Source organism: Mus musculus, chromosome 10 (assembly GCF_000001635.26).
Source record: "Mus musculus strain C57BL/6J chromosome 10, GRCm38.p6 C57BL/6J".
Lineage (NCBI taxonomy): Eukaryota > Metazoa > Chordata > Mammalia > Rodentia > Muridae > Mus > Mus musculus.
The window spans coordinates 21,234,071-21,252,857 of NC_000076.6; the positions used below are offsets into that span (position 1 = coordinate 21,234,071).

At 41.6% G+C, this 18,787-nt stretch overlaps 1 long non-coding RNA gene across 2 annotated transcripts in view; it reads right to left on the reverse strand.

Moving 5' to 3' along the window:
* The window catches only part of Gm33728, a 23,793-nt gene extending 5,621 nt beyond the window's left edge, over positions 1 to 18,172 (reverse strand). For both annotated transcript variants that reach the window (XR_380155.3, XR_380154.3), the window contains exons 1-2: positions 17,718 to 18,172; positions 11,880 to 12,005 (exon numbers count right to left, since the gene is read on the reverse strand). This is a non-coding gene — a long non-coding RNA (predicted gene, 33728). The remainder of the gene's footprint in view (positions 1 to 11,879; positions 12,006 to 17,717) is intronic.
* Between the last annotated feature and the right edge of the window lie 615 nt (positions 18,173 to 18,787).

The window sequence follows — 18,787 nt, forward strand, 5'->3', positions numbered from 1 at the left end:
AACTTAGAAAGAAAAGAGACTGATTTAGCTCACTACTTAGTTGTAAGTACAAATAACACAATGAATGGTGAATGGGCCCATGGCTGAATTATTTCGTGCAGTGGACATTAATCAACACGACGGGGCCTGTGTGAGAAGAAGCCTAGAGGCACTGTTGGGGGTGATGCAGGCCTTCAATGACAGAAGGACTTCCTACCAGAATTCTTTTCCATTAAATGTGTGTGTGTGTGTGTGTGTGTGTGTGTGTTGTGTGTGTTTATGCACACATGCATGAATGCAATTTGTGCAGGTGCCCACAGGGGCCAGAAGAGGATGCTAGATCTCAGAGCCAGAGTTACAGGTGGTGTGAACTGCTGGACTTTTGTGGATGGAGCTGAACATGGGTGCCCTAGAAGACTAGGGAGTACTCTTGAATAGAGAAACATCTCTCCAGCCCTAGAGCTCGTTTCTTAAAGTTCTACTACATAATGCCATTGCATTGAGAACTAAGTCTGCAACTCTCAACCGCTGATTCTCATTCTCTCTCTCTCTCTCTCTCTCTCTCTCTCTCACACACACACACACACACACACACACACGCACACACACACACACACACACACACACACACACACACACTCACACACACATATCTTCCTTCATTTAAGTTTAGGCAAAGGAACAGACTATTCTGAACTTAGAATGAGAGACGTGAGTCTTAATAAAACAGGGCCACAAGAGAATTCTCCAAGATCTTTCCAGAATATATTCAGAACATTTGCTTCCTATTTCAAATTGTGGCAGCCAGACTATAAGAAGGATCAGGTAATTTAGTAATAGTTCATGATATTCATTACTCGGTGTAAATCAGGAAAAACATTTCTAGATGAATGTGGTATTCTCAGTGCACAGTTTGTTTAATTTAGAAAACAAATAAAATTGTAACTAGAATACTTATGTTGAAGTACTACTAAGGAAGTAATGCTGGCCATTTTAATTGACTTGTAATAATCTATTTTGTGTATTACTATCAAACGGTGGCTTGTTGGAATGCTGACAAGGATTTTGACTAGGCAAGATGCTGTTTTCAAATATGCCATTATTTTTTATCTCCATTTAAAGTTGTGAAGATGTAATACGTTTAAATATTAGAAAGAAAACAGTAATTGGAGAGAAGCCAAATTATCCCCTGTGAGAAACTGTGAAGTTTGTGGATTTCCTGGCAGGGAGGCAAATAAGTGAACTATTACAGCATTTTCCACTAACTAAAAACAGATGTCATGTGATGCTGGTGTCACATCTGCAGCTGACACCACTTCAAAGGGCAGGTGCCTCAAGTTGTTTAAGAAAAAGCATCTCATGTACCAGTGTAGCAGCCTTCAGGAAGTGATGGTGTGGGCAGTGGGAAGACCAGCCTCACAGCCACCAGGGTCACTGTGTCACCAAGGTACAGCCCTGGGGACACTTATCCTGGTGAGAGTAGACTTGGAAATGGTTTGAGATTTAATATCAAAGCATGGGCTGCAAGAACAAGTAGTTAAGTTGGATTTCATCAAGGCACAAACTTCTGTGCATCAAAGAACATGTTCAGCAGAGTCAAAAGTCAACCCACAGAACGGAGAGAAAACTTGCAAATCAGCATCAGGAGGAATTCGCATGTAGACTATAGAAAGAACTAAAACTGGAACAACAATGAGAGCTCAGTTAAAAATGAGCAAAGAAAAGCAATCTTTAGTGAAAGTGTGAAGCAGGAAGCTATGTGCTACCAGAATCCAAAATATACCATGGAGAGAGAGGAATCAAAATAGCATGATATAAGCATTAAAACAAACATGCAAAAGCAAGGCATGGTGGGGTAGACCTGCAATCCCAACACATAGGAGGCTGATACAGAAAGAGCAGGAGTTCAAGGTCAGCCTCAAGTACATAGTGAGTTTTGAGACCAGACTGGAATCCAGGAGACCTTATCTCAAAAGAAAGTAAAATAAACAACTTCCCCTCAGCCAAAATACACACATTTATGTGTGTGTGTGTGTGTGTGTGTGTGTGTGTGTGTGAGAGAGAGAGAGAGAGAGAGAGAGAGAGAGAGAGCCTAAAAGGAAACCCATGGATCTATAACCAACTGCTCTTTGACAAAAGCAAAGAACAGTCAGGGGAGACGGAACTACCTACCGCACAAACAGCCTTAGGAGAATGGGATCGGAACGTGCAGGAGAACGGAACGACACTGGGCCCCTATCTCTCTCCGTATATAAAGTAAACTCAAAACGACTTAAAGACTTAGATGTGAAACTATGAAATGACTGGAAGAAGACCTAAGTGAAGCACGCCAGGACGTCCATGATGCTGGGTATGGCAAGGTCAGCTTTGGATCAGACTCGAAGAGCAGAAGAAACAAAACTCAAAGCAGGGATTAGGTCAAAATTAAAAAGGGTTTGCACACAAAAGGAAACCATCCGAAGAGACAACCTACAAAGTGAGAGAAACTTGTTTTGAACTATACACTGCAGTTTGAATATGGAATGTTTAGGACAGCCCACCTGATTAAATAGTGGGAGGATGTCAAGTCGCTAGGGAAAGTGATTGAGGCTTGTGCTGGGAATGTAGTCTCTCTCTCTCTCTCTCTCTCTCTCTCTCTCTCTCTCTCTCTCTCTCTCTCATTGAGCATCTTCTTGTACTATCCTATCATTGCCCTGTCACAGTGCCAAAGCAGCAGGACCAAGTAACCATGGACAGAAACCTCCAAAATCACAAACCAAAATTACCTTTCCTCTTCATAATTAATATCAAATATTTTGTCACAGTATCGGAAGGCTTATGTATGATATAACTGGAAAGGGGCAATATTCAAAATATATAAGGAATTCAACTCATTAGCTGAACAATAACAACTAAATTAAAAATAGGTACTAGTTCTAGATGGACATTTCTCAGATAAAAACATAGAAACTGCCAATGAGTATTTTAAAACTCCCAGCATCACTAATCATCAGGAAAATGCAAATAAAAACCACAGTGAGAGGTTATTTCATGCCAAATAGAATGGCTGTTCCCAATAAGAAAGAGGATTAAAAACTGTTGGCAGCAAGGCTGTGGGAATGAGGGAACCCTTGTACACTGAGCGTAGGGATATGCTAATACAGCTATATAGAAAGCAGTGTGGAATGGTCTGGCAGCTTTCCTCCAGGGCACACACACATGTGCACCCCTGACAGTTCTCCTCCAGGGCACACACACATGTGGTGCAAACACACAACAAGCTTCATTTCTGCCAGTGAAAAGGTTGGAATATTGCAATTTCCAAAATTATACACAGAACTGAAGGACACTATTTTAAATTAAATTAAGCCACACACAGAAATACAAATATAAATACAAATATAAATATGTGTGCATGGGATCCAAAATAATTGACCCAGCAAAAACTGAAAACAGTGGCTTGCAGAGGCTGGGAATGGTGTGGAGAAAGGGGGGAGTGGGAAGATCAAATAGTGTGTAATAAATTATAGTTCATTAGTACTAAAAATGTTGTGTGTGTTTATTGTGCAGTCTGGTGACTGCACATAAATAATGACAATGTAGCATAAATTGCAAAAAGCTAGGAGTGATTTTATGTGATTTTACCCAAGGAAATACTAAAGTTTGAGGAAACATATAAACTGAAACCGTGTCATTTTAAAATCACATAATGTGTGTAGGGACCAGATCACATGGTACCCAGAATACACAGGTAATTTCATGTCACCTCATGTATTTCTAATGCCTTTGCTACTAGAACAGAAATGTGTATAGAGGACACGAGCCATCACTTCCTATAATGGTGATATACAAGTGATAAAATGCAGCATGTGGAACGAGTGCTAAGTAGCTCTAGCCACCAGGGAAACACAAAGTAAACGCAGGAGACGGGCTTCGTGGCCATTCTAATGTACAGAAAAGAGATGGGTGGAGTGTGAGCAGGGGAGGGAGTAACTGGAATGTTTGTACATCTTTGGTGGAAATGCCAGTCAGTATGGACACTTGGAAAACAATGTGACAGTTCCTAAAACAACCAAGCAAACCTTCCACGGGGGACAACAATTTCCTGCTGGAGATGCACCACCTGTAACTCAGTTACCTTAGGATGGTGTTTACTGACTGCATTAGGCACTACCTAAAACACAGAAAAACTCCAATGTCTATGAAGAAATAAATGGACACACACACACACACACACAGACAGACAGACAGACACACACACACACAGAGACACAGAGGCAGACACACACACACACACACACAGACACCGAGACAGACAGACAGACAGACAGACAGACAGACAGACACACACACACACACACACACACACACACACACACACACACACGGGAGGGTAAATCGATAGTTATGTGAATAAATCCTGAAAGTGTCATGCCAAGTAAAGGAAGCCGAACACAGTACGATAAATAGTGTATGATTCCACTTGTGTGAGGGGAACTGCAATAGTCAAATTCACGGAGACAAAGAGGTTCATGGTTGCTGAAGCATCAAGGAGAAGGGGCTGAGAGACGTTTAATGGAGTTTCAGTTTGGGGTATTGAAAGGCTATGTAGATGGAGACCTGTAAGACGTCCCTGTGATGCAGAATTGTACACATAAAAGCTGCTAATTCTGCCCCTTTTTGTTTATATTTGACTGAGTACAAGTACTGCTTCTGCAGAGCAGAGTAGGTGTATTCTCCTGGGTTTCATGCCACCTCCCTGACACCTAGTTAGTACTGCCTTTCTAGCTAGTGTTTGGTGGTAGTTTTGCTCTTTCAATCCATCTTTCCCTCCCTGCAACAGACTGACAGATGAAAGGGGGAGAGGAGAAGATGTTTAATGGGAGCAGTACAGTCTTTGTAGGGACCATCCTTCAGTGTCTCATGAGGGTACAAATACCCCAACCTATGGTCCACTTCCCTACACAGGTTACATCCTGTGTGTGCGTTTCATCTTATGTTCTAGGCAGCCCCACACTGCCTTCCACACTGCCATGGGCATACGATGGGAAAATGATGGGGGAGCCTTCTATCTCATTAAGGTCTGTGTTGCTTTCTGCTGTCTCTGCTCTTGAGTTTCCCTTGACTATGTTCCCTCAGCCATCAGTAAACACCCTGACTTAGCTGACCCTACAAACTTCTAGAGCCTTCAATGTGTATGGCCTTACCGATTATCTGGGAAACAGAAAGATGCTCTAGCAAGACTCCTGTCTTGCCGTCTTCAAAACTGGCCTTTGGAATTTTACAGTCCAAATGCAAGTTATTTGTTTCAGTGTGTGGAAGGGTTGTTCTGTGATCTGCCTTCTTCTTCAACATTTTCCTCAGAAATCTTTATAAGTAGAGATTCCTACATGACCTGTACCACTGCAAAGTGGCGTTGGTCAATTAGGAAAACTACAATATTTAAAACAAACAAGGGTCACAATAAGGAAGGATCAATGTATTGTTCTCTATAGCACAAGTTATACACAGGAAGTGTATTGGGGAAAACAAAGTAAAATCATGGAACCACATGAAGGGTGTGTGCTGACCCAGTAACATCTCCTGAGGACTCTGATCTGGGAGGATGTGCAGTCTCTGTCCCAGAGCACTGAATACCCAGAGCCTTGTGCAATAAACGGCTCTGTCTGCCAAGAGATAGCCCGAGTCCACTTCTCAGTGAAAGACAGGAAGGCAAGGTCTAGAAAGAACAGAGCCTTCTGTCAGTAATAGGATATAATTGGAACCTTGAATGTTATGTGGATGTAGTTTATATCTCTCTGAGTTTAAAAACTGTCTGTGGTTCACAAACTGCGTTATTTTAAGTGTAGCTTAACTTGAGTGGCCAATCTCATAAATATTTAAAAATACTATGGGAAACATCAACATCCTTTAACTAGGGATCTGTAAGCAACCTGCGCAACAACAGTCTCTCCTTGTCACAAAGGTGCAAACTGTGGATCCTTAGCTCGAAAAGTTGCTCAAAGAGTATTTTAAATTTACTTAATAGAAAATGAAAAAAAATTGATCAGAAGTTTTAGAAAATAAAAACCAAAGGGGAGTCTGTCCAGTGAATGTTTCCAGAGAAACCAGAACCTATCACAGTTAAAGTCTAGGGTAGATGATGCCGAAATGAGCAGAATGCTAGCATGGACCTCTATAAACAGTCACAAGCAGGGAGAAGGCTGGAGCACCGCATGCAACAATCAGTGGGGCAAGAAGAGAAATTCAATGTTACGACAAATGTCTGGGCATCAGAGGGAGAACTAAAGCACACTGCTCATATATCCTGCGATGGCAGCCCCCACACATCTCCCCTTGAGCAATACACCAAACAAATGTCATGCCCTTTGATGAGAAAACGAAAACTTTTGTGCCAGAAAACAGCTTAACACCTTTTTTATAATCTTTGGATAGAATAACAACTTCTACATTTGGTGGTAAAGGTAACAGAGTTACATAATATTTAAAACCTTGAGGGTGTTTGGGATGGGGTTAGAGCATCAGAAGTTAAAAGACAAAAACAAGAGACATAGTGTGCACATCTGTAATCCCGGAGGCAGAGGCACAAGGACCACAGCTTGGACTATACATGAATTCAAGAGCATCAGGCCTATGAAATGAGACCCTGCCTTAAAGACAACCAAAGGCTGTGGGTGTATCTCAGTGCTAGAGAGCTGGCTTAGCATGCTCACAGCTTTGGGTTTGATCCCCAGCCCTTGGGGGAAGAGGGAGAGTGTTGAAACCTGACTGTGTTTACAACAATCACAGGGTAAGCACCCCAGAACAAGGGTAAAGTTCTAGACTAAGAGTGAAGACGTTCACAAACAGACATGACAGAAGAGGAGGGTAAAAGTCATAATAACTTGTTATAGAGAACAACACATTGATCCTTCCTTACTGTGACCCTTGTTTGTTTTAAAATATTGTAGCTTTCCTAATTGACGAACGCCACTTTGCAGTGGTACAGGTCATGTAGGAATCTCTACTTATGAAGATTTCTGAGGAAAATGTTGAAGAAGAAGGCAGATCACAGAACAACCCTTCCACACACTGAAACAAATGTGTCTTTGAACTGTAAAATTTCTTGCTTATTGGTAATAAGCAAGGGAGTACAGAGTGTTGTAAAACCCTTTGTTGAATCCCAGCACTTGGGAGGCAGAGGCAGGCAGATTTCTGAGTTCAAAGCCAGCCTGGTCTACAGAGTGAATTCCAGGACAGCCAGGGCTATCTAGACAGAGACACCCTGACTTGAAAAAAACAAAAAAAACAAAACAAAACAAAACAAAACAAAACAAAAGCCCTTTGTTGACCTTTGTTGACCATCTCTTCTTACTATGTGGATTAAAAACCAATAAGAAATGCAACAGCTGGTGAGAGACTTTTTTTTAGCAAGAATATTTGCTGTTACAAGACAAATCATGACTATAAACAGCCCGAGGAAAAAATCTGAACATGTGATTACACTTGTAGAATTTACCCCAAGACTCTTAACTATATTTTTATAGGAGTCCTTATAGCAATATTGTTGACAATAGTGAAAAAGTCACAAACAGCCATGTGTTTAGTGAAGTAAACTCATGTATACCTATAGAAAAGCATTCTGCGCAGCCTTTGAGGCTCACAGGCCTAAGAATGTCTGCTTTTATCCCAGTTCTTGGGAGGCAGAGGCAGACATTTCTAGACAAGTCTGGGTGCATCTTCATCTGCAATGTACACTCTGCATAGTGAGGCCCTGGCCAGCTAGGGATGCACACCAAGACTCCACTTCTGGGCACTTTTATTTAGTTCTTTTTACACTTTGTATTCTCTCCATTTTTTTAGCAAAAACTTCCCCAAGTGAGAGAAATGTTGAAATTTTGATAATACATGTCAGAAGGTTTTGCCAGTAAGTGTCTTCAGAGGGAACCGCCCTGATAACATTTTGTGGTTTTGATATAGGCACATCTGCTTTCCAGGGTGAATATAATCCTGATGCCCTGTCAGGGGCGTCCTTAATCAGAAACACCAAATTGCTTTGTTCGCCTGCAACACTGCAGAAATGAGTTTCACAACCACCTTCCAAACAGAACTGTGAAAGCGGTACTCGCTGGAGTGTGCTGAAGCTATTGGAGAGCATGGAGTTACTTAATTTACTCCAGTTATGCCAGAGAACAACAGTGGATGGGCTGGCTTAGAGATCTGAAGACTGAGGTTCCGGCTCCGTTTGTTCCCTCAGCTACAGGTGTGCTTTGGAGCTAATGAGAATCATAATCATAATTACCAGTGTTGTTATTAACCATGTGATGACCATGCACTGCTTTCTCTGGTGCTTTATTATCTATAGCCCCCATAACTTCTTTTCTCAGGCTATTAAACACCCCATTTCATTGATGAAGAAACTGAGGCTCAGGGAGCCTGCTAACTTCTCCAAGCTGTTAACTCCTAAGCTGTACAGCGAGGCGTAATGATCTTTCTGGTTTATTTAGTTCACTGAGGTTCGGACCATCCCCAGCAAACACAAGTTAAAGGCTTCAGTTTATTTTGGAGGCAGTGGCTTACTGGTTTGGCTTACAGTCCATGGCTGCCATGAACCTGTGCATCAAACCTTTATTCTGCTGCCTGCAGTGTGCTATGTTTATTATTGCAATTTAGAAATGTAAAAATCCAAAAGTCTGGGCCCAGACCCTACCTCCGCATGTACTAACTGTTGGGACATTGGCTTTAATTTTTCTGGGTTCCTGACTCTTTATCTGTACAATGGAACCAGAACAATGCTTAAGTCAAAACATATTAGGGGGCTTTAGGAGAACTGTCCGTAACGTGTTTAAAGCAGCATTCGGCACGTTAAAAGCATTTACTTATTATGTGTATGTATTTGTGCCTGCCTGCGTTGTGGGCACCACAGGTGTCCTCAGAGGCCAGGGGATATCAGAGCCCTTGGAACTAGAGTGGTAGGAGGTTGAGCTGAGCGGCCTGCTGGGAACTGGTGTTGGGAACTGGGCACGAGTCCTCTGTGAGAGCAGTGAGCCTTCTCTCCTGGATCTCTAGTAACTCTCTAGTGCCACGTGTGCTCATCAAAGAACAGACAGTCAGACAGACATGGCTAATTACTTAACATGGGTAAGTGGAAACGGACAGAGCTACCGCTCTGTTTCTGCACGTTCCGTTCACATGTGGTTCCTTGCAGCCTACACCTCTAAGAAGTGGTCCTGTGTACATATTAAAATATTAGGACTTTCTATCACCTGGTGTTCTGTTGAATCTACATTCGCCTGAAAACGGATCAGTGATATCACCTTGTTCAGGACTCACAGCTGAGTTCATGATGGGGATGGGGTTGCGGGGGGGAGTTGAAAGCATTCCATCTAGAAATGCTATTTTTTATTATTCCACCTCTTGTTGTCTCACTAAGTGTTTTGTAATAGAGATTAAAGAATAAGGGTCAAATAATTAGGGTCAAATCTAAAAATGACTCTCAAAATATAATGATTGTCTAAGTGTCTTAACCCTTTGTTTCAAGTACATTATTTGCAGAGCAAATACAGAGCCTTAGACTAGCATGTACAAGGTCCTGAGTTTGCACATTAGTGCAAAACAAAACAAAACAAAACAAAACAAAATGCTGTCATACAAGACAATAATAGATGTTTTCTGGAATTGTTATCTTGTCACTTTCAAGTCCTCTAACATTAATACTCTCTATTAACACTTTAAACTCTTTGTAATCGTCCATGTCTCTTCTCTCTCTGTGTGTCTCTCTCTTTGTGTCTGTCTCTGTCTTTCACACACACACACACACACACACACACACACACACACACACAGAGAGAGAGAGAGAGAGAGAGAGAGAGAGAGAGAGAGAGAGAGAGAGAGAGAGAGCTGCCTAGGTTATCAGGTATAAAATGTACATTAGGGGTTTATAAAGTCAGAAAACACAGTCCTGTTTTAGGAGGAAACACTAAGTACGTGCACTAACATGCAACTCGAATGAGTAAGCACATGCTAATTAATTAAATAATGAAATATCTGCTGCTAGGTTGCGAAATGCTGACTAATTAAATAATGAAGTTCTTGGCAAAATAAGGATTTCTGTCTGCTAAGTCGGATGGGAGTTTTAAGGTGAATATGCATGGGCACATGTTTCCCCCAGTTTGGTTGATTATTATATTTCTTCATTGTAATTCAGAAAGGATACTGAGCTCCCTGCCAGGTATGCTGCTGGGTGGACTTACAAAGACATTAAGGGCCATACTCTGGGGCTGCGGGATACGGAAGGTAGCTTTTGCTACTCTTAGACTGTGTGAGCGTCTTCCCCTAATGAGAGACTTTTTAGATTTTAAAATGTAGAGCCAATTATTTAGTCAAGAGTTCAGGTGCATCGGCAACCACACAGCCAATGAATTAACTCATTAAAGATCTAATAGAGTGAGAAGAGCTGAAGTGGTTAGTGTTTCAGGAGGTTGGCTGCCCCAGGCCAGGCCATTTTCCCTGAAAATACAACCATAATCACACACATGTCAAAACTCATTTAGTATGAAATTGATAGTGGTTTTGAAATTGGTTAGTACTTGTTTAAGAAAAGGCATTGAAAATCTCTCCAAGATGCATGACGCCCCCCCCCCATCCCCCCCCCCCCCCCGCGCTTTCCTCTAAGTGTTCGCTCTCTGAGGTGCTTTGAAATCGCGTTGCTACACTACATCTTGAAATTGTGTGCCTTATAGCTAATATGAACTTTTTTTAAAAAAAAGTTTTTGTTCTTCCAAAATTGACCTAGAATGGAAACTTAAGAAGACATCCCACATTACAAAAGCGTAACCCGGTCTCATGTTAGACTTGAAAGGCTCAGGATATTTAATCTTATTTACATTAAACAATGGAATAAAAAAAAATCCAACAAAGCCTCAAGCATTTTAAAAGATTGTTTTTGGAAATAAGAAAAGCTTAATTTAAGCAGTAAAGATAATTATCACGCTTAAAGAAGAATAAGTGGCAGTGAGAATCACCAAGGGCCATTTTACTATGAGTCACAGTGCTATGTGGTCAGAGATATACTTTTTACAAAAGAATATCCTTTGGTGGTTTTCTTCTGCCTCCAGATTTTTCGCAAATTGTCATGACTTTCTGGGGCTGGGGCTTTCATCTCTAGAAGATTCAGTACACTAGAGATATAACCCTGTGGTCTCCATGTTTCACAGGGTTGATCATATGTATGTATGTGAATCCCTTGTCATGTGACCTCCTCAGCACCTTTCCCACTCCACTCTGTCTCGTGTGCAGACACATAAGATATTCAGTTCATAAACAGGATGGCCTAGTGTGAAAAGTGAGAAGAGAAGGCAGACTACTTCTGCGAGGGAAGGCTACTTGTATCTGAGCATGCTCCCTTTGACTATAGAAAAAAGCCAATACCAGTTTGCTCACAAAGACAGTAAACGATTGCCCTTTGAGGATGGTCTGAAGACTCTTGTTCATTGCATTTGAGAAAGCAATGAGTTAAAGTAGCATTGTGAGTAGGAACTTTTGAGTAGTCAGAACATAGGCTGAAATACTTGGCAGTGCACATAAGGTGTATTCACGGTTTCTCTCATTCGCACCTCGCAGAGTCCTTTGTTAAGGAGGCAGGTGTGATTGGGTGGCAAAGAAAGGGCAGAGTGAAGAGATGATGCTGTTTTCCTTCAATATCTCAGGAACAAAGCAGCAGCCTGTGGGAGTGTCTGTCAACTGGATAGCATATCATTAGCTGTGGTCCTTGTGGTGAGCAACAAACCAGTCCAAAGATTAGACTTACACCAGTCTATGGTCGGAATAATTAATGTAACAAGCAGCCTTTATGTCCTTGTGGACAGAATGGCGGGGACTGGATGGGATCAAAGCTCATAAATGAACAGTGTGTAAATAATAAACACTTAATGAGGACTGACCTCTTGCCAGGCACTTCACTCGTCCTCTTCTCGGATGGTTTTCTATGGTTTTTAAGTGAGGAAATAGAAGCTCATAGTTACTGGCTGGCTTTTTTTCGGGTCCCACAGCAACAGAGAACTCAGAACCTAGGATGAAAAAAAATCTCATCTCATCAAAGAGCTTGGAACGAGGTAAGGCTCAGAGCTAATGCAGTCATCCAGACATTTGAACAATATGTGCAGTCTGGTGGAGTTCTTCTGGAAGTGGAAAGGCCGAGCTGACCTTTCAGAGGAAAGTAGCACAAGGGTGAACATGATGTCATCGTAGCATTATATAGGCCATGGAAGAGTCTCACAGCCACTAAGATTAACTGTCTGCTGTAGCTTAGGGCATGAAGCTACCTACGTCAGAAAACTTGGAGAGACTTTAACATGAGGGTTAGAGGTACCCACCGAGAACTGGACTGGCTGATAAAGGTCTCATGGAGACACCAAATCTTACACTCACTTCTAATGGAATATTAGAACACAGGTATGCATAGAGGAAGAACGATCAACCAAGTAACCCACTGTGAATTGATGGCGTGGTTTAGCAGTCAACAGCATCAATGTGATCTTTACAGACCAGACAAAAATGTTTTTAGTATTTTAAGAAAAGCTGCTAGCAATTAAACGTTGGGGGAAATGGGTCAGTGAGATGGCTCAGTGGTAAAGGCATCCGCCATCCAGCCTTAACACTGGGGATTCACACTGGGGATTCAATCCCTGGGACCCACAGAGTGGAAGGAGAGATTTCTGTGAATGCTCAGGAAGTAGTGGTTCAGTAATAATGATGCAAATAAGACTCTATAAAGTCAACCACATGCCATTGACAAGGCCAAGGGAAGAAGAGAAGCGACAGCTAGGGCTGGAATACAGAGGTTGTTAAAGTAACAGAGCTTTAAAAATATAGGTTTAAAAATACAGGAAACAAAACGGGTCGGGGGAGAGTCCTAACCTACTGGACATAGATAAAGGAGGAGAGGACAAAGACAAAGGAGGTGGCAAGACCTTAATGATGAAGCTATGGGGAGATATTGTTTCCTTGTCTACAAAAGAAGTCCACAGGTTTAGTCAGGGGCCCTAACATAAGGTCACTGAGCACAGGGAAAGGAACTGTCCTGCCTAATGCCACCTTCCATTTCTCATAGATTGTGTTTGCTTACATCTTAAGATTTCTAAAACTGGGGTGCAGTTTATAGCCCTCAAGCCATTGGCAGCGACGTAGCAATCACGCTGCTCTTGTCACTGCTAGCACAAACATTAACTGGGGGCAGCTGTGTATATTGCAGCTTAGTCAAAAAAATTACATGAAGTTTTGATGGTAATGTGTGAAATATAAAACGACATTTTAAAATGTATGCTATTATTTAGCATTAAAAATAAATGAGAGTGTGTATAAAGAAAAATAATATAAACAATAGCAGAATAAAAAACATCCAATATTGATTATATTTCTTTTCTACGGCTTGTGTAAAAGATTTATACAAACTTGGTGGTTTAAGACAGCGCATGCTTATTACAATGTATTTTTATAAATCAGAAATCTGAGAGGCTTCACCAGGCTAAAACTTAGGATGTTGGTATGGCTGCATACAATTTCCCAAAGCCCTGAGGTAGAATCTGTTTCTTTGACATCTGCAGCTTCTAGGGTCTGTACATACTCCTTAGGTCGCAGGCTCTTCCTCCCCCTTTAATCCCCACAGTGGTAGACTGACTGTGTAAGTCACATCTTTATAATCCTGCTCCCTGCTGGTTCAAACATCTTCCTCTGATTTTGACATTGGCCTGGGAAGGTTCTCTGCTTTTAAGAACTCATGTGATTAGATTAAAATCACCTAACAAAAAACAAAAAACATAACAAAGCCAAAACTAAATAGTAACCAGCCGACCAACCAAACAACCAACAACCAACCAACCAACCTATAAGCAACCAAACCAACTAACCAACCAAACAACAATGAACCAATTAACAAACAGCAAAACAACAACCAAACAACTACCCAAACAAGTAACCAACCAACCAACAACCAATCAACTAAACAATGAACAACCAACCAACCAACCAACCAATAACCAATAGCCAGCCAACCAAACTAGCAACAACCAAACAACAACCAATAACCAATCAACTAAACAAGCAACAGTCAACCAACCAACCAACCAACAAACAAACCCAAAAACCAAAACAGAACAACGTCTCAAAGTTCTTTCTCCTAATGTCTTCTAACATTCGGAACTCAGGAACTGGACACCCAGGAAAGCCATTACTCTATTCAACATGTTGTAAAGCCGTGTTCTTCTGAGGATAAACAGTCCCGTGTTTTCTTTCAAAGCAATGGCCAATGTTTTGTGCAACCTCGAATATAGATTATCACAAAGTCCACACACACAAATTGCATTTTAATAGAGATGTATACAGGAGATTTTACTGAAAACCAAATAGTACAACAAGGCAAATCAGGAATGCCATCATCCTTGAGCAAGCCATGAGCTGTTACAAATCCTGGAAGCTCTTCTCTTAGGAGCACAGCCTATCGCAGGGTTGACAACTATCTGAGCAGTGTATCTTGTCAACTGGAGTCTGAATTCGTTTATTTGTGGCCACTTCATTAGTACTACATTTCAATTTTACTTTCATAAAACTCTTCCTTTTGGCTCTTGACCTCTTTCTATTATAAGACTCAAATAACAAGTCCGGGTATGTGTTATTCCTGGGCCAGAGTACGTTAGTGACAATTTCCAGTGTGGGTGGATCTGAGGTTCTGAAGGTTGAATGAATCTTTCCAGTTTGCTTTTCTATCAACATCAAAGGCTCTCTTGTCACAAGCACCCCACTTGCTTCAGCTTCATGGCTATTATGTAAGAAGTTCTCAACCTTAAGATCTTTCACAGAGGTCTTCTTTCATACGTTTATGTCTTCAGTTAATTAAAGGAAGGCTTTTCCCACTAACTACCCATGTCAGACCTGCACAGGAGGCTTCAATGTGTGTTGACACATTGCATTTAATCCTGAGTGCATCACAGGTCTCAGCCATACCCTCCAGGGATCACACCCCCACATTACAGGTAAGACTTAGCTGTGTTTAACATTGACCATATTTAGCAATATCCAACCCTCATCAATTGTCAAAGATCTGCCAATATGAAGATGACTATGCTTAGGTGGATGCAAACAATATTATAATGTTTTCAGAGCCACTAAGACCACCACTATAAGTAAATTATAGCCATTTACACGACTGGGCCCTTATTACTTTTACTTTTAAAAAGGCTTTTTAAAGTTATATTGTGTAGAAATTGCAGCTAAAGATGCCCATTCTTTGGCTAAGATCAAAAATTCAGGTGACAGCAGATGCTGGCGAGGATGTGGAGAAAGAGGAACACTCCTCCATTGTTGGTGGGATTGCAGGCTTGTACAACCACTCTGGAAATCAGTCTGGCGGTTCCTCAGAAAATTGGACATAGTACTATCGGAGGATCCTGCAATACCTCTCCTGGGCATATATCTAGAAGATGTTTCAACTGGTAATAAGAACACATGCTCTACTATGTTCATAGCAGCCTTATTTATAATAGCCAGAAGCTGGAAAGAATCCAGATGTCCCTCAACAGAGGAATGGGTACAGAAAATGTGATACATTTACACAATGGAGTACTACTCAGCTATTAAAAACAATGAATTTATGAAATTCTTGGGAAAATGGATGGACCTGGAGGGCATCATCCTTAGTGAGGTAACCCAATCACAAAAGAAGTCATTAGATATGCATTTACTGATAAGTGGATACTAGCCCAGAAACTTAGAATATCCAAGATACAATTTGCAAAACACAAGAAAATCAAGAAGGAAGACCAACATGTGGATACTTCATTCCTCCTTATAATAGGAAACAAAATACCCATGAAAGGAGTTACAGAGACAAAGTTTGGAGCTAAGACCAAAAGGATGGACTATCCAGAGACTACCCCACCAGGGGATCCATCACATAATCAGCCACCAAACCCAGACACTATTGCATACACCAGCAATTTTGTTGAAGGGACCCTGATATAGCTGTCTCGTATGAGGCTATGCCAATGCCTGGCAAATACAGAAGTGGATGCTCACAGTCATCTATAGGATGGAACACAGGGCCTCCAATGGAGGAGCTAGAGAAAGTACCCAAGGAGCTGAAGGGGTCTGCAACTCTATAGGTGGAACAACAATATGAACTAATCAGTACCCCCAGAGCTCATGTCTGTAGCTACATATGTAGCAGAAGATGGCCTAGTTGGCCATCATTGGGAAGAGAGGCCCCTTGGTCTTGCAAACTTTTTATGCCCCAGTACAGGGGAATGCCAGGGCCAAGAAGTGGGAGTGGGTGGGTAGGGGAGCAGGGAGGGGGGAGGGTATAGGGAACCTTCGGGATAGCATTTGAAATGTAAATGAAGAAAATATCTAATAAAAAAAAAACCCATTCTTTATGTCTAATTCTCTAGCCCCTTTTGATTTTCTCAATAAATACAAGTGTTCCGTAAAGGTTAGTACAAGCGCATGATTAAAACAAAACACTAGGCATTAGAAAAAAAAAGAAACAAATGAATTTGCTGCTTAGATTGGGCATAGGTAAATAATATAAAACAAATAACTTGTTTATGCAAAATTCCAATTCCCCTTCCAGAACATCTGCTTCCTTCTACTGGGGGTCCATTCCTCAGGTACAGAAAAGGGGTTGGCTGAAAATAGACCAAAAAACATCGTGCCAGAAAGCCAGTTTTTACAGAGACCTTAAAGTTCTACTACAGTTTCAAAACAATCAAAGAACTGAACCTCTATTAGTAAAATATCAAGAATAGAGACCAGGGCAGAGACTTCCTGCTGGACAGTGGGGGTGGGACTAGGGCGTGACTCAGTCCTAGGACACTTAGCTGGTTTGTGTGAGACCCTGGGTTCACACAAGCAAACAACCAATAGAATAGGAAAACAAATTCCTAGATTTATCAAGCCAACTTTTAGGTAATTATAGGCCTAGACGACGAGAGTAAACTTTATATTTTTAATTTTATTTTATGTGCATGGGTTTCTCTCTCTGCATGTGTGTGCATGCATGTGTGTGTGTGTGTGTTTCCATGCTGTTTTGTTTCTCTCTCTTATTTTTCTGTTTGCTTTGTTTTAGTTTGGCTATTTGATTTTTATTAGTCTGTTTATTTGAGAGAGAGAGAGAGAGAGAGAGAGAGAGAGAGAGAGAGAGAGAGAAGAAGAAAGGCCCAGAGTTGGACAGATAGGGAGGATCTGGGAAAGGATGAAGGAGGAGAAACTGTGATGAGAACATACTGTGTAAAGATTGTTTCAATAAAAAAGAACTAATATTCTGTTGGCAGTGATGTTGACTGCGCCTGGAGAATCATTTGTGTGAGACTTTATTTTTCATGGTGTCTCTAATGGCATGTAACTATGGGGATGCATCCTTAAAGAAAATGTGTGTGAGCGTGTGTGCATGTACCTGTGTGTGAGTGTGTGTGTGTAAAGCTACAGTATGCTAGCGCCTGCCAGTCCAGACTGCTCTATGAGATCTGATGGGACTATTTCCTTCCACTTCAGGTTCAGGACATGATTGATGTTCATATCTTGAGTCGGAGACGGTGGAAGTATTCACTCCATGGAATTTGAAAAACAACATAAATCAGAATTCTATCCCTAATTTATATCTCCCAGAGGAATAAATGGCTACTTTATTACTCAATTAACATTTAGTTCTTATCTCAGCAGACTCTAAGCTGGATCCACTGAGCAGAACACGTTAAGATCGCACACAAAACAGGGATTTGAATAAATACCTTAGTGTGTTTCAGGAGCTGTAAAGACTGGGGAGACGCAAGGGAGACGCAGCCCTTCAACTTTGGCAGCTACAGCTCAGTAGGGAAGCCAGAGAGCCCTCAAAGAAGAACCCACGTGAGAAAACCCTAGCAGGTTAGAAGATGGGGCTAGGAAGGCCTGGAGGAAGTACAGGAGGATTAGACTTGGGAAGGACAGAAGAGGCTTTCTAAGAAAGCGATCACAGGCAAAGGCGGTAGAGGCTCAGTTGTTAAGAGCACTGGCAAGGGCACACAGTAGGTGCTCAGGGAAAAGAAGTAGGGAGGTAAACTGTGTCTGCTTCCATACTGGAATCCCCACTGAGCTTTGACAGCCGTGATCTGGATTATGCAGGGTTCTTAGATTTCAAAACCGTTTTCAGCTGGAAATGTCTTTTGACCCCTCTAAGTTCTGTCTTAAAAGCTGGTTTCCAGGGACCGTTAGCACCTGCTCTTTGGAAGCGCTCCAGCTCTCTGTGAGGTCAGAGACAGCAGAGGCCGGTAGCTACACAGCAACCATGCAAGTCTCTGTGGTTTGCCTAGCTAAGGGGGGCGGGGTGATTCTACTTTAAAAGCCCAGAAACTGGCAGGCCGCCGGGCTGTGACGCTGTTGTCTTTCACGTCTGGATGTTGTGCCCATGTGTACTTGTGACTCATGTTCCATCTTGTCCCCTTGGCTATGCAGTTGTCAACGGTAAAATTTTCTCAGTGAAAAAAGAACGCAGGCATAGGACCTGGTTTAAAGTAGTAGAACTTGGGGCTGGCTGCTCTTCCAAAGGACTTAGGCTCCATTCCCAGCACCCACACACTCACAGACATCTTTAGCTTCAGTTTTAGGGAATTTGATGGCCTCTTCTGGTTTCCTTGTGCACCAGGCATGCAAGTGTTGCACGAACATATGTAGGCAAAACACTCCATACACATAATATAAATAATAAAGATTTAGAAATATTTTTTAAAAATTCAAAGTAGTAGAACTTGGTCTTTGAATATTTTGCTCTGAGCAACAGAAACTTACTCTACTATTAATTAAAGGTGCTTCTTAGAGGTGCTAA